The 15,960-nt window shown below is 39.1% G+C and overlaps 3 long non-coding RNA genes across 3 annotated transcripts; all 3 read left to right on the top strand.

Moving 5' to 3' along the window:
• The first annotated feature begins 2,559 nt into the window (after positions 1-2,559).
• On the top strand, positions 2,560-4,576 carry LOC110494995 (uncharacterized). The gene is made up of 4 exons (XR_002469369.3): positions 2,560-2,783; positions 3,459-3,506; positions 3,646-3,699; positions 3,899-4,576. It is a non-coding gene; the product is annotated as an uncharacterized LOC110494995 (long non-coding RNA).
• A 2,542-nt stretch (positions 4,577-7,118) lies between these two features.
• Positions 7,119-7,765, top strand: LOC149975919 (uncharacterized). Its single transcript, XR_016487892.1, has 4 exons — positions 7,119-7,211; positions 7,374-7,392; positions 7,501-7,532; positions 7,643-7,765. It is a non-coding gene; the product is annotated as an uncharacterized LOC149975919 (long non-coding RNA).
• Positions 7,766-8,179: 414 nt separating this feature from the next.
• Positions 8,180-9,142, top strand: LOC149975918 (uncharacterized). Its single transcript, XR_016487891.1, has 3 exons — positions 8,180-8,246; positions 8,522-8,562; positions 8,707-9,142. It is a non-coding gene; the product is annotated as an uncharacterized LOC149975918 (long non-coding RNA).
• The last annotated feature ends 6,818 nt before the right edge of the window (positions 9,143-15,960 follow it).

The following is a 15,960-nucleotide window of genomic DNA, read 5'->3' as shown; positions in this document are numbered from 1 at the left end:
AGCTAAACACAGGCAAAGTGCTAAAAGAAAACCTGGTCGAGTCTGCTTTCCACCAGACACTAGGAGATGAATTCACCTTTCAGCAGGATAATAACCTAAAACACAAGGCTAAATATACACTGGAGTTGCTTACCAAGCATACAGTGAATGTTCCTGAGTGGCAGAGTTACAGTTTTGACTTGAATCTACTTCAAAATCTATGGCAAGACCTGAAAATGGTTGTCTAGCAATGATCAACAACCAATTGGACAGAGCTTTTTTCAGAAATTTTAAAAGAATAATGGGCAAATGTTGCACAATCCAGGTGTGGAAAGCTCTTAGAGACTTAGAGACGCAGAAAGACTCACAGCTGTAATCGCTGCCAAAGGTGCTAATACAAAGTATTGACTCAGTGATGTAAAGACTTATCTAAATGAAATATTTCTGTATTTCATTTTCAAAAATGTAGCAAAAAATTACAAAAAACATGTTTTCACTTTGTCATAATGGGGTATTGTGTGTAGATTGGTGAGATTGTTAATTTATTTAGTACATTTTGAATTCAGGCTGTAACACAACATAATGTGTGATAAGTCAAGGGGTTTGAGTACTTTATGAAAATACCCTCAAATAAAGGGGAAATTCTGTACTGTCGCCTTATATAAAACAATCTTAAATGTAAAATACTGGAGTATAGAGCCATATATAATTTTTGGGCTTCACTGTCCAAAGGCATATGGAGGGGAGTGTATGACCGATAAATGATTCTGGTTGTTCAGATACCCTTACTTCTGCAACATTAGCTCACACTTGTTGTATGAGACTGTTGTTTAGGTTTCTGCTCTCTGTGGTTTTGCTGTGCACAAGCTCCACATGTACGTCTCTATTCAAACAATCCTCTGACACAGTCATACCTTACTGTGAAGTCAGACTAACAGTATGTAGCTGTCTGACAAATGGCATTGTTCATCCCTGATATGGCTGGTCATCTGTTCTTGGTCATCCTCCTTTTTGGTGAGTTATTTCTACATTTCTACAGTTTCATCATCTGTTTGTTCTACAGGATATTCCTCTTCTTCTCTCCCCTCTTTTAGTCTTTTACTTTTTACTCTTTTACTTTAGGAACTCTTGATATTTATGAATCTCATGGCTATGATGAGTATCTTATTCCATTAATCATCTTATTTATTTCTCTCTATCATTATTTTACAATTTGTTCAGATAAGAATGACCACTGCTTGATCCCCATTAATGCATTACAGTAGATTACGCTACTTTACCAACTTGTGTGAAGTGTTCAGGTGTCTCCTGTTAAAATATACTTTTTGAATGGCAGACGATGATAATCTACTTTATAATTTCTAGATACGTTCCAATCCATCAAAGCCCAAGGTCAGTATCATTATTATGAGTTTTTAGTTACCCAGTAAAAATATTATAATAATCATGGTATGAGATGTTTTTTCACAGTAGAGACTCACTATCCATCGATGCACAGTCATCCTGCGCCTATCACTATTCTTGGTAAAATAGTATTATTATTATGAATACACGGATCTGATTGGCTCACTGTAATCAGATTGGAATATGTAATGTCATGCTAACATATACATACTATTTAGTTCTTACTCTTTTCGTTATCTGGTACAGAAAGAGGTGTGTATTCTCATTAACCTACAGTATGGACAGTTATTGATGTGTTCTCCTCACAGGTAAACTGCAGAAACCAGACATTAGTGTCAATGACGAATCTTCTCATGACATCACTATTGCCTGTGTACTTCCTGAGTCTGCCAGTGATGGTCATAGCTGTAACCTGTACACTGGAGACCAGCCTCAGGCCTACAAAGAGGCTTGGGTGAGGAGATTTAACGCAGCATCATCCAAACTATTCTGTACCTTCAGTGTTACTAAGAATGATCTGTTCAGGCATCTGCAGTTGGAGAGAGATGTGAGCTGTGACTATAGAGTGAACACAGGATCACACTCTCTGTCTCCCCGCAGTGATAAATACATAATTACAGGTAAGATACTTACATAAACAAATACAGAAATATGTATTATATGTACATTTTTTAAGTGTAGAATGGTATGGGCAAAAACAGGTTGAATAAACGTTGTAGTAGTAAATAGTTTTCCCTTCTGATGACACTAAATCAACGTGAAAAATGTATTGGATTTGCCAAAATCATTTTGGGAATGTTGGTCTTTTTTTCACCCAACTCGAACCTAAATCCATTGACATGGGTGAAATGTTGTTGATTTCACTTTGAATTCACATTAGTTGACAACTCAATCAAATGTAAATCAAAACTAGGTGTGGAACTGATGACTGTGCTCATTGGGCAAATGCTTAATTTATTGCTAACTTATTTTGAACAAATCAATTCATTTTAATTCATGTTTTTAAATCATAGTCCAAGGTAATTCAAAGTAGTTATACAAATCATAAGTCCATGTCATGTTTATCACCATCATGATTTGACTTTGCATAGTGAAAGACTGCAGGCTCTACAGTATATTGTTATGTGCAGAATAGTGTGCCTTGTACTTCATGAAGTCGTTGTTCTCTCCCAACAGGTCAGAAACCAAATATTACAATGAGAACTTCATCATCACCTGTTTAATTCCTGGCTCTGTCAGTAATGACACCACCTGTAACCTGTATGATGGAGAGAAGAGTAAGTGTCTCATAAGAGCACACATCAGGAAGAAGAAACACAGATTCCAAATGCTGGTTCTGTCAATTCTCTGTGGATGAGAAGGATCTGATCAGAAGTCTACAGTCAGTGAGGCATAAGGAGGTGAGCTGTGACTACAGACTGAGCTCAGGACCAAACTCTCTCTCACCACGTAGTAATGGGTACAGCTTTACATGTGAGTCATTATCTATACAATAATAATCTATCAGTGCTGCAGGTCTTCATGATCTGACTACGCTTTGATTAGTTTAATATGACTATATTAATTCTGACCCTCCCTCCCCCCTAACTCAGTCACTTGCTAATTTTTGCTCGCTCCTTGGAGCATAGCACTTTGACATATGGATCTCCACACTGTCTTAATCTGGGCCAGATCCCAGGCTGATCTGGTGTTGAGTCCCAGGATGAGAAGTTTAATTTCTTTGTTGAACTGGTTCAGCGTTTAGATTGTATCTATGCGCTGTTGTGCTTCTCCTGTTAGATTCATGGTGACCTTATTCTAGGAAGCTGATAACAACAACCAACACCTTATCTGTCCTGAAAGACTTGATCACCTTATGAACTGGTCTTATCATCTCTATAATGAGGAGAAATATAATCTACCAGGGCAGGAAGCAATCTGTCCATAGTGAATTTATAGTCCTACTTTTCCCACTTTGAAAAGACAAGTCATGAAGGTATTTCAAAAGGACAACAACACCTTGGTGATCATTAATAAGATCATGAATAAAATACTAATTTAATTAATATGTGTTTTCTCAATGGGTTTGACTCCAGGTCCTAGATCTACTTTGCCTCCCAGCACGACAGTGAGTCCTACAGAAGGTGTGTTGGGCCTCTAAATGACCATCTCTGCAAATAGTAATTATACAGTCAATGGTTTAGATTACAGGCCTGTAAAATGAAGTGAACAACATTTTAATGTAACACCTTATTCTTGTGTAATCATATTGCTTCCCTCTAGTTTCGACTGTTACTTCTACTTCGACCCGAGACACCACAGTGAGACCAACTACCAGTAAGTAGATCCACTCATTTGAACTTACATGTATATTTTTGATTACAATAATTCATTAAAGCTCCATCCGATTTATGAATTGACCCATGCTTGTAATTTTAGTCCAGATTTGTGTACTTTTAGTCCATCTGATTTGTAGAAAATGACCTTAGATACTAAAATAATTTACATTTGTTTTTGTGTAATCTCCTCTCACCAGGTTTGACCTCTCCTTTGACCCCCAGCACGGCAGTGAATCCTACATCAGGTGTGTTGGTCATCTTTATCATGAAGAAGGCATGACAATGCCTATCCCCTCTCAGGAGACCGAAAAGATTTGGCATGGGTCCTCAGATCCTCAAAAAGTTATACAGCTGCACCATAGAGAGCAAGGCTTAGTTTGGCAACTTCTCGGCATCCGACCGCAGAGGTTAGTGTGTACGGCCCAGTACATCTCTTGGGACAAGATTCCTGACATCCAGGACATCTATATCAGGCGGGGTCAGAGGAAGGCCCTTTAAAATTGTCAAAGACTCCAGCCACCCAAGTCATGAACTGTTCTCTCTGCTACTGCATGGCAAGTGGTATTGGATTGCCAAGTCCAGGTCCAAAAGGCTCCTTAACAGCTTCTACCCCCAAGCTATAAGACTGCTGAAGAGTTAATGAAATGGCTAACCAGACTATTTGCATTGACCCCCTTTTTTATTCTGCTGCTACTCTTTGTTTATTACCTATAAATAGTCACTTTACACCTTCCTACATATACATATTACCTGAATTTCCTCCTTTATATTGCCTCGCTATTGTTATTTTATTTTATTGTGTTGTTTTTATTTTTAATTATTTCAGTATTTAAAAAATTAAACAAAGGTAGCAAATATTTTCTTACATAAAAAAATGCATTGTTGATAGTAAGTGTTTCATGGTAAGGTTGTATTGTAACACCTGTTGTATTCGGCGCATGTGCATAACGATGGTCATTATGGCCAAACAGTTCAATTTTTCATTTATCAGACCAGGGGATATTTCTCCAAAAAGTACGATCTTTGTCCCCATGTGCAGTTGCAAACCATAGTCTGGCTTTTTTATGGTGTTATTGGCGCAATGGCTTCTTCCTTGCTGAGCGGCCTTTCAGGTTATGTTGATATAGAACTCATTTTACTGTGGATAAATATACTTTTGTACCTGTTTTCTCCAGCATCTTCACAAGGTCCTTTGCTGTTGTTCTGGGATTGATTTGCACTTTTCTCACCAAAGTACATTCATCTCCAGGAGACCGAATGTGTCTCCTTCCTGAGCGGTATGACGGCTGTGTGGTCACATGGTGTTTATACTTGCGTACTATTATTTGTACAGATGAACGTGGTACCTTCAGGGGTTTGGAAATTGCTCCCAAGGATGAACCAGACTTGTGAAGGTCTACACATTCTTGGGGGGTCTTGGCTGATTTCGTTTGATTTTCCCATGATGTCAAGCAAATAGGCACTGAGTTCGAAGGTAGGCCTTGTAATACATCCACAGGTACACCTCCAATTGACCCAGATGATGTCAATTAGCTTATCAGAAGCTTCTAAAGACATTGGCATCATTTTCTGGAATTGTCCAAGCTGTTTAAAGGCACAGTCAACTTAGTGTATGTAAACTTCTGACCCACTTGAAATGTGATACAGTTAATTATAAGTGAAATAATCTGTCTGTGAACAATTGTTGGAAAAATTACTTGTGTCATGCACAAAGTAGATGCCCTTACCGACTTGCCAAAACTATAGTTTGTTAACAAGACATTTGTGGAGTGGTTGAAAAACGAGTTTTAATGACTCCAACATACAGTTGAAGTCAGAAGTATGTAAACAGAAGTATGTAAACTTCTGACTCCAACTGTATGCATAGTCACATTACACCTTCCTACATACACATTTTACCTGAGTTACCTCCAGTATATAGCCTCGCTATTGTTATTTTATTGTTACTTATTTAAATGTTTTTTTATGTGATTTATTTAGAGTTTTTTAGCAAATATTTTCTTACTTTCAGCAATGCAGTGTTTTGAAGGTAAGTGTTTCATGGTAAGGTTGTATTGTAACACCTGTTGTATTTGGAGCATGTGACAAAAAACATTTCATTTTATTTGATATGAAACAAATGTACATTTCTCTTCTCATCTCTTCTCAACAGGTTTGACCTCTCCTTTGGCCCCCAGCACAGCAGTGAATCCTACATCAGGTGTGTTGGTCATCTTTAGTTAGTAAAACTGAAAATAATTTAATGATTTTATCTTACCCAGGTCTTTGTATACATTTTTTGAATCACAAATGTGCCTAATTACTAGAAATGAGGTTGATATTGAATTGATTAAATCATCCCATTAAGATACCTTATTGTATAACCAGATCCAATGATTTTGCTTTGCACCAGATTTGACTGTTAGTCCTACTTTGACAACTGACACACCAAAGAGTCCAACTGAAAGTGAATATGGCCACACGATTTTTGTTTATTGGTGTTGACTAAGTTGTGATGTGTGTTAACTGTTAACAAACTGTCTCTATCTTGCATGCGCACAGGAGGTCAAAGCTCCACAGACAGCATTGTGAATTCAAACAGTCAAAAAAGAGTTTGGGGTAAGTGTCCTTATTTAGTAATTCCACAGCAAAAATGCACTTGTCTTTTTCTGCTAGCTCTGACTTTGCTGATAACTACTTTGTTGAGGGAAAATGTACTTGTTGTGATTGTGATATGTTGTTGCCTCACCAAGCTATCTTAAAATGAATGCACGTAAGTCGCTCTGGATAAGAGCCTCTGCTAAATTACTTGTCACAGAAATTATCATCAGGGACACCTGAACTCAATATTAAATTAATAATTATTTATTATCAACAAGCTGGAGAGGTTCCAACAAACTTAATGTACCATAGTACATGTTGGTCAGGAGCTCCACCGGGGAAGTCCCATTAGTTGTCTTATATACTGCTGAAACAGACAAGTTATATTTGCAAGATTTAGTTTATTCACAATTCATAATTAATTCATCATTAACGTTTGGTTCATGCCTGTGACCAACCAATACCTCACGAGGCTTCTTCTCTTCAAGCCGAGACCGTGAAACTGAGACACCCCTTTCGGTTTTCAAAACAATGTTCTTGGCGCACTGCCAAATTGCTTATACTGATAGTGAGGATTCCTCCCAGTCACGATCAATCAGTCAGTTGCATGGACCCAGTCCAATTGGTTATTAGAAAAGCACAAACATAACATTTTCCTTCACAGACTCAAATGTAAAACGCTTAGCTGACTAGCTGTCTTTTCTCACATGTATGAAAACGGAAACGTTTACCAAGACTAATAATAAAGTGGTATTCTAACACCTGTCTACCATTGAAGTATTTACATTTGGATTAAGAGCTAATGACGTCTCCTGATGTCGTCATGTCACCAAACAGCGATGCAACTATGGCAGACAGCAGTTTGTATGGCTTCTGGAGTGGGCGTGTTCTTGATGGGATTGACAGCTGTCTATCTCTGCAGGAGGACCAGTGAGTACTTCTGATTCTGCATAACAAATAATTTGCAAACATTTTCCTTCTCATATTAATGTAAGTGCCTTTGACATGGGTTAATCTTTCAACTCCTTTTGGTGATATTGTGTAGTGTAGGCTATATTCAATATCATTCATTTAGCCTCATTTGTTTTTCAGAGAAAACCAATTCTCAGAGGTAAGAATTCTCTTGTGAATATGATGCAGATTGTATCAACCTTTAGTTCTGTATTGTCCATGATGAGATTTTCTTACCACAACCTTCTTATACTTTTATGTTGTACAGACCTACAGCCAGACAGGATGATCACAGCCAATGTATGTTCCAAACAAAATACATCAAACACTGCACATACTACTAACACAACTACACACATGCATGTCCAAACACGTATCCTAATTTCAGTTTCATTTTGTTTCCGTTATAGGTGATTTGGTGATGGGAGCTATGAGCAGTGCAGGCATATTGGATTCAAGGGATGCTGGGATCTATTCTCTCATCACCTTTGTACCGTCCACGTTTTTGCACTCAGGTGAGTTTGTAACAGAATGTCTTCTGTCCCTGTCTTCCTGACCTGGGACGTGAATTTGGGACCCTCAGCACAATAACACTTAATCACTCAATGCCTACCATACAAACATACATTTTTAGAGCATCTTGAAAGCGTGAGAATAGAGCTGTAAGTCTCCAGGGTGGTTTGAGTCAGGAGGAGAAGTGTGAAGTGACATCAAGCCCTGTTATTTTCTCTTCTTCTGACCCCCCCCCCCCCCCCCCCCCCACAACCTCTTACTTGTGGCTTTGTCTCTCTCTGTGAGATGCAGGTCCTGTGCAGCAATCTGCAAATTAAGATGTAAGTACAGCAAAAATAATAGCCTTGGATATAGATACAAACTTGTATCAGACAGTCTGACAGACAGTCTGAGGGATAATAAGGATCTTTCTCTCTTCTCTCTCTTTCGTCCAGGCTGATTCAGAGAATGCAGGGGTCTACAGCCTGATCACTTCTGTACCATCCACATCTGTACCATTAGGTTTGTCTGTTTAACTCTGTCCCAATGTTTCATAACATGTAGGGCTTTTATAGGACTCAAAGTTGTTTAGGCTTGTTTGTTGGTCTGAGGTCGTCATATCAGTAAGCATGTATGTGTATAAGTTATACATAAGATAATGTGTTAGAGCATGAGAATAGAGCTGTACGTCTACAGGATGGTTTGAGTCAGGAGGAGAAGTGTGAAAGGACATTAAGTATAGCAAAGTGACATGCAACCACACATTCACTCATTCAGGCTCCCTCTGTGTTGTACAGGTCCTTTTGAAGAAAATGGAAAGTCATCTGAAAACGACAATGTAAGTTCAGAATCACCCACTGTGTTTGGTGATTGTGATCGACTCTCAGTTTCAGATTGATTTGACATCCTTTTAAATTACATTACATTTACAGTACTGTATAATTAAAGGACTGATGCTAAACTGTCTGTTTCTTTTCTCTAGTCTGATACGTACCACGTATACAGCTCAATCCCCGACAGACCAGCAACCTCAGCCCAGCCTGATGGGTTTTACAGTCTTCTACAGACACACTGAAACTACACCACTGGCTCTCTGTATGTCTCACAGAAATATTGTTTCTTTCAGGATGTCCTTTATTTATCACACATCATGTTACTGTAAATAAGTATCTAAAACATCTACTGCAGTGCCGTTTCTATTTATAAGTAACATTCAGTAAGCAGCCGCTAGAGGCCCCTCCCCCCCCCAAAAACAACCGTAGGATAGTAGAATACACAACGTGCAGTTTCGAAATGTGTTTCTACATCAGAAGTTTTTCTCTTGTTATTTCAGTCACTGACAGTCACTCAATTATCCCATGTCAGCTAAGATTTTATAGATTGCTAGGCAAGTAATCTAGCCAGCTATCTAAGTAATTGTAGTAATGGTCCAATTACTGCCCAGGAGCCCTGACTTCCACGGGGCCCCCAATAATTTTGTTAGTCACTCTCACTCAGATATCAAATGAACATGGCATAAGTCATGGCAAAATGTTTAGAATTGCAGGAAATTAGCTTTAAACTGAATTTTATTATTTCAACGACAATGGCACAACGTGTTGAATTTCAGGAAATGTGCTTAATAACTGCAAAGTTCTCTCCGCCCCGTGGCAAAACGAGTAGAATTGCAGGACAAAAACTTTAAAGCTCCAAATGTTTCTCTCCGCCACTAAAATGTTTTGTCGGTGAGGTGGGCAAATCTCGCTTAGGGCCCTCAAAATGCTTGGAACTGCCGTAATTTCCTGTATCACACATTGACACCAGGCCTAGATTTTGGAGGGGTCCGGGACATACTCCCCTTTAAATATTTTTAAGTAAATGCCCAAGTAAATATATACTGTATTTATATATATTCTGTCATCTGTGTGATGTCTCCTTCCATAACGGTTTGATACAGTTTACTAAATAAAATATATTTGTGATCAAAATCGATAGATACAGACAATTTAAAATAAATAAATAAATATATAACATATTCACACAATGCAAAAAAACAGGTAAATAGGAAATTATTTTTTTTTAAGTCATTATGATCCAAAGTGGTATTGCTAAGACATTTTTCTTGGTGAAGTTCATCTTGTGTTGAAATATGCTTATAATATAAACCAGATGCACCCAAAAAATCTGGGGGAAAAGTCTCATGTTATTTGAACAATTTTTGCGGCAAAGGTTATCAAACCCCAAAAGCCTGATCTTATAGCATAAGTATTGATATTGATATTGCCCACATATGTTGTTACAAGCTACAAAATATAACATTTCGGTTTTAAAAATGTTTACATTGTTGGCAACATCAGATCATCAAAACTGAACAATATAGATTTCCAAATGCTATTCAAATCTCCAAATTTCTCCATGTTCACATGTTAACTTGTTGTTTTCCAAATTCCCAGTTGAATTTCAACTTACTCAGCACCTCAGTCCCTCCTTCAATGTGCAGTATTGTCGACACAATCTAGACTTGAAGTCCAATGACTGCGGAGTGGTTTAGATGTAAATGGTGTGAGAACACAACTTCATTACATTTTTTTTCAGTTAATATGAGCTTACATTCTGTTTCGATGCACACTTGAGCCCAGCGGTCAGGGTGGTCGATTATGCTATGGGGGATGGCTTTGTTTGTTGAAAAGGGGTGGCTCCCCGCTCACCTCCCATATACACTGTACACACTGTACATAGATCTTTCTATTCTGTTATTGACTGTACGTTTGTTGATATGTAACTCTGTGTTGTAGTTTTTGTCGCACTGCTTTGCTTTATCTTGGCCAGGTCGCAGTTGTAAATGAGAACTTGTTCTGAACTGGCCTACCTGGTTAAATGAATGTGAAATAAAATAAAATAAAAAATAAATCCCTCTTCTATACAGTTGGGAGAACAAGTATTTGACAAACTGCCGATTTTGCAGGTTTTCCTACTTACAAAGCATGTAGAAGTCTGTAATTTTTTATCATAGGTACACTTCAACTGTGAGAGACGGAATCTAAAACAAAAATCCAGAAAATCACATTGTATGATATTTACAGTGCCTTGCGAAAGTATTCGACCCCCTTGAACTTTGCGACCTTTTGCCACATTTCAGGCTTCAAACATAAAGATATAAAACTGTATTTTTTTGTGAAGAATCAACAACAAGTGGGACACAATCATTAAGTGGAACGACATTTATTGGATATTTCAAACTTTTTTAACAAATCAAAAACTGAAAAATTGGGCGTGCAAAATTATTCAGCCCCCTTAAGTTAATACTTTGTAGCGCCACCTTTTGCTGCGATTACAGCTGTAAGTCGCTTGGGGTATGTCTCTATCAGTTTTGCACATCGAGAGACTGAATTTTTTTCCCATTCCTCCTTGCAAAACAGCTCGAGCTCAGTGAGGTTGGATGGAGAGCATTTGTGAACAGCAGTTTTCAGTTCTTTCCACAGATTCTCGATTGGATTCAGGTCTGGACTTTGACTTGGCCATTCTAACACCTGGATATGTTTATTTTTGAACCATTCCATTGTAGATTTTGCTTTATGTTTTGGATCATTGTCTTGTTGGAAGACAAATCTCCGTCCCAGTCTCAGGTCTTTTGCAGACTCCATCAGGTTTTCTTCCAGAATGGTCCTGTATTTGGCTCCATCCATCTTCCAATCAATTTTAACCATCTTCCCTGTCCCTGCTGAAGAAAAGCAAGCCCAAACCATGATGCTGCCACCACCATGTTTGACAGTGGGGATGGTGTGTTCAGGGTGATGCGCTGTGTTGCTTTTACGCCAAACATAACGTTTTGTATTGTTGCCAAAAAGTTAAATTTTGGTTTCATCTGACCAGAGCACCTTCTTCCACATGTGTGTCTCCCAGGTGGCTTGTGGCAAACTTTAAACGACACTTTTTAGGGATATCTTTAAGAAATGGCTTTCTTCTTGCCACTCTTCCATAAAGGCCAGATTTGTGCAATATACGACTGATTGTTGTCCTATGGACAGAGTCTCCCACCTCAGCTGTAGATCTCTGCAGTTCATCCAGAGTGATCATGGGCCTCTTGGCTGCATCTCTGATCAGTCTTCTCCTTGTATGAGCTGAAAGTTTAGGGGGACGGCCAGGTCTTGGTAGATTTGCAGTGGTCTGATACTCCTTCCATTTCAATATTATCGCTTGCACAGTGCTCCTTGGGATGTTTAAAGCTTGGGAAATCTTTTTGTATCCAAATCCGGCTTTAAACTTCTTCACAACAGTATCTCGGACCTGCCTGGTGTGTTCCTTGTTCTTCATGATGCTCTCTGCGCTTTTAACGGACCTCTGAGACTATCACAGTGCAGGTGCATTTATACGGAGACTTGATTACACACAGGTGGATTGTATTTATCATTATTAGTCATTTAGGTCAACATTGGATCATTCAGAGATCCTCACTGAACTTCTGGAGAGAGTTTACTGCACTGAAAGTAAAGGGGCTGAATAATTTTGCACGCCCAATTTTTCAGTTTTTGATTTGTTAAAAAAGTTTGAAATATCCAATAAATGTTGTTCCACTTCATGATTGTGTCCCACTTGTTGTTGATTCTTCACAAAAAATACAGTTTTATATCTTTATGTTTGAAGCCTGAAATGTGGCAAAAGGTCGCAAAGTTCAAGGGGGCTGAATACTTTCGCAAAGCACTGTATATATATATATATATATATATATATATATTATATATAAACTTGCATCTGTGAATCATTAAACATCTTTACAAAGCCTTAGCTACCACCAACACTTCTCTACAGGAAAAGTGGAGATTACATTTTACAGCAGCTAGGTCTACACTTAAATGCCACAAACAAGTAGTACAAAAAAACTGCTTTATTTAAAAACATACAAAGTGGATAAAAGGAGTGCAGTCACTCTGCTGCTGCCCTCTTGCCTCTTGCCTCTTGCCTGCGCTCTTGCCTCATTTCCCTGTGGTTTTAACTTCATCACCCTCTGCAGGCTTCTGGAAAGCTTTTGCATTTTTCACCCTTCTTGGCTGCCCCTTCACCCTTGCTAGTCTTCTGTGCTTTGGGTTGATCCTCAGCTGTCCCCTATGCCCCTTTGTCCTCTTTGACTTGAGCTTCTTAGCAGGGGCCACCTTGGAAGCAGATGCTTTTGCGGACTTCCTGAGTTTTCATCCTGAACGATGAAAATGACAGGTTTGCAATGCTTCTGGTTTGTGGTAGCATTTAAAATTGAGATTCAATTTGAGATTCAATTCAACCATGGTAAAGCCCAAATAGGGAACAGTACCCATGACAAAAGTGTAAAAAAAGTCCCTATAACCCAAAACCACTTGAACAATGCCAATAGTCATAACATAACTGAAACCACACTTGCCTCTGAAGGTTTCTCCTTCTGCTTTTTGGCTGTAACCTTTTTCTTCTCAGCCTCTAGAGACAAGTTAGTGATGTGTGTGTATGCATGTGTAACGGATGTGAAACGCTAGCTTAGTTAGCGGTGGTGCGCGCTAAATAGTGTTTCAATCGGTGACGTCACTTGCTCTGAGACCTTGAAGTAGTAGTTCCCCCGCTGCTTTTGTGGAGCGATGGGTAACGATGCTTCGTGGGTGACTGTTGATGATGTGTGCAGAGGTTCCCTGGATCGCGCCCGGGTATGGGCGAGGGGACGGTCTAAAGTTATACTGTTACACATGCAATCATAGACCCAATGAGGAGATGTTAAATGTCCTCCATTGCAATGGGTGTAGCTCAATAACAATGATCCCATACAATTGGGAAGATTATAGGGTGATGTCTAAATCCTAGGAGTGATGAGCACAATCAATTCAGTGGATTCAGTTTACCGGCTTCCTTGTCCTTAGTCTTCTTGGCTCCAACCTTGGCAGCCTTTGGAGACTTCTCCACATTGGGATCAGTGTCGTCAGTGGCCTTTGGCTTGGGCTACTTGACCCTACCCCTGACTGCCAGCTGGCAAGGGAGAGTGATCACACGTTGAGCTACATTATATTAAACAGCAAGCCCATGTTCAATATGTTTGTCATATAATGTTGACTTATCTAATAAACACACCACTTTATATTCAAAACTGGTACCATGAAGTTTGGCTCATTTGGCAGGTAAGCTACTATCACATTCAGAAAATAAAGTCCATTCACCTTGGATCACATTATTCTTGATTTAATTACTTGGGTTAACAAAGCCTAGTTGCCACAAGGAGCCTATTGAAGTAACTGTCCAGTGGAGATCTCACTTTAAAAAAAATGTATATTCTGTTAATTTGTACCCAAATAATGTTGTGGACTCATCCGGTATAGTGATGTTATGTTTGATGCCTGAGCTCTGAGGTATGCGTTGAAATCGCAGTGTGCCGATGCCCATATCACCTTATCACAAGCATGTGATCAATGACGTCAAAAGCTTTGTTTCGTCGAACAACCACCTGATTGGTAAAAGACAAAAAGGCTACACTGCACACACACTATGGGGTGTGGGACATAATCTATAATAATTTGGCTGCTCTAAATTCGATGACCAACAGGTGGCACTAGTGTGCACTCGATCAAAGCCTTGAGTAATTAACCTATTTCAGACAATTAGCTGGAAAATCTCAACGCTCCAGGAAGCTTTGTTTCCCCATCAGGATTAATGAAGCCCCTGGGCCCAGAAGGCAGAAAAAACGTCACCAATTTATACATACATTTTACAGTACATATTAGATATGTAGTATATATTTTTTTTACTGCAACCGCAAACCACAGAAGGATTCAGGAGCCTGCTCTCAATCAGTGTAGACAGCTTCCTACTGCCAATCAGATGGGGGAGGAGAGGTTTGGGTAAATGGGAGGCCCTGCCTTGATTGGGTAACTGAAAAAATAAACTGCATAATAACTAAATGTGACTGGTCAACTATGTGAGTCAGGGGCTGGGCCCAAGAGGCAAAAAAACAAATGAATTATTTTTTAACCAACCATGTTCTCAATGTTCAAAATACACCAGAGAACATATTTAGCCACAGAGGATCAATAGCTTCTCAAAAATAACTGGATTAAATTTTATCACAAGAGCATGCAGGTAACTGCCAAAATAAAGAAAACGCCAACAAAGTGTGTTAAAAAGGGTGTTTGGCCTCCATCAGCTGCAAGAACAGCTTCAATACGCCTTGGCATAAATTCTAGAAATTGATCTAAACCATGGCAGGAAAACGCATCCCACACACTATAAACTTTGTCCATCAGTTATTCAAATGTTTCCTTTATTTTGGTAGTTACTGGTTGCCTACAGTCTGGAAGACTGCAATTTGGGCAGCATGCATGCCAAATGTACAGCTTGTTGTGTTGTGGCCATAGACATAATACATCGATTTTTGGATCCTCTTATCCTGGCATTTTGAGTGGAAACTCATGGGTACACTAGCAATGGCTGCCAGTTCTGATTTGAACTGGAACTGGCATCCATGGATGATATGTAGTTGGTTGCAGCTGTCTGTTTGCTGTCTGTGCGCCGTTTGCTATCGAGTTGATGTCCTCACCAATACTCCGCCCTCGATTCCTATTTTCAGGGTCTTGCGTGTCATGTACTTCAACCTCATCAGGTCCACAGATGGATATTTCTCTGTTATGAAGCCGAAAATGGCCTGCGATGAGACGATTCGAGAGTCCAACTCCTTCAGCGCTTCATTAACCAACACCATCGTGGGTGGATGAAGAGGGGGTTTTCGTGCAAGAGCACCAGCTTTGCTGGTTTCTAACAATGAAATTGACAAATCTATCAACCGTAATCTGACCAAATAGCCGTTACTTCTTCCGCGGTTGCTGCTTTTTTTTAGGTGGCATGATCAAACGGTTAATATCAAAGTTAGGCTATATGAAAACGTTAGTTTAAAAATAGCAACTGCATTCTCAGCCTACACAGGTTCAATGTTATGCACTTCAAGCAAAGCACGCGGTTTATCTGAACGGGCGTGGAAATGTAGGTACCAGTCAGAGCATTAAAGGTAAACTGATCAGTCCGAGTAGTGTGAACTCGTTTTTTCTTCTCTCCTCCGTTCCTTCCTTCCTTCCATCCTTTCCTTTACTGCGCTTATCAGTTTACTTTTACTGCTCTGGCATGTTATTAAACGTGACTCACCAAACATAAATTAAATATGAAAACCCTTCTACATTTTAGAGATTCTAAAACTTTCAACCACAAATGCAGGGTTTTTGTAGTTAAACATTGTGCAGCTGTTAAAAACTTAAAACAA

Source organism: Oncorhynchus mykiss, chromosome 17 (genome assembly GCF_057628025.1).
Source record: "Oncorhynchus mykiss isolate SJ-2025 chromosome 17, ASM5762802v1, whole genome shotgun sequence".
Lineage (NCBI taxonomy): Eukaryota > Metazoa > Chordata > Actinopteri > Salmoniformes > Salmonidae > Oncorhynchus > Oncorhynchus mykiss.
Note: the sequence above shows the minus strand (reverse complement) of the source record. Positions and strands in the feature narration are given on the sequence as shown.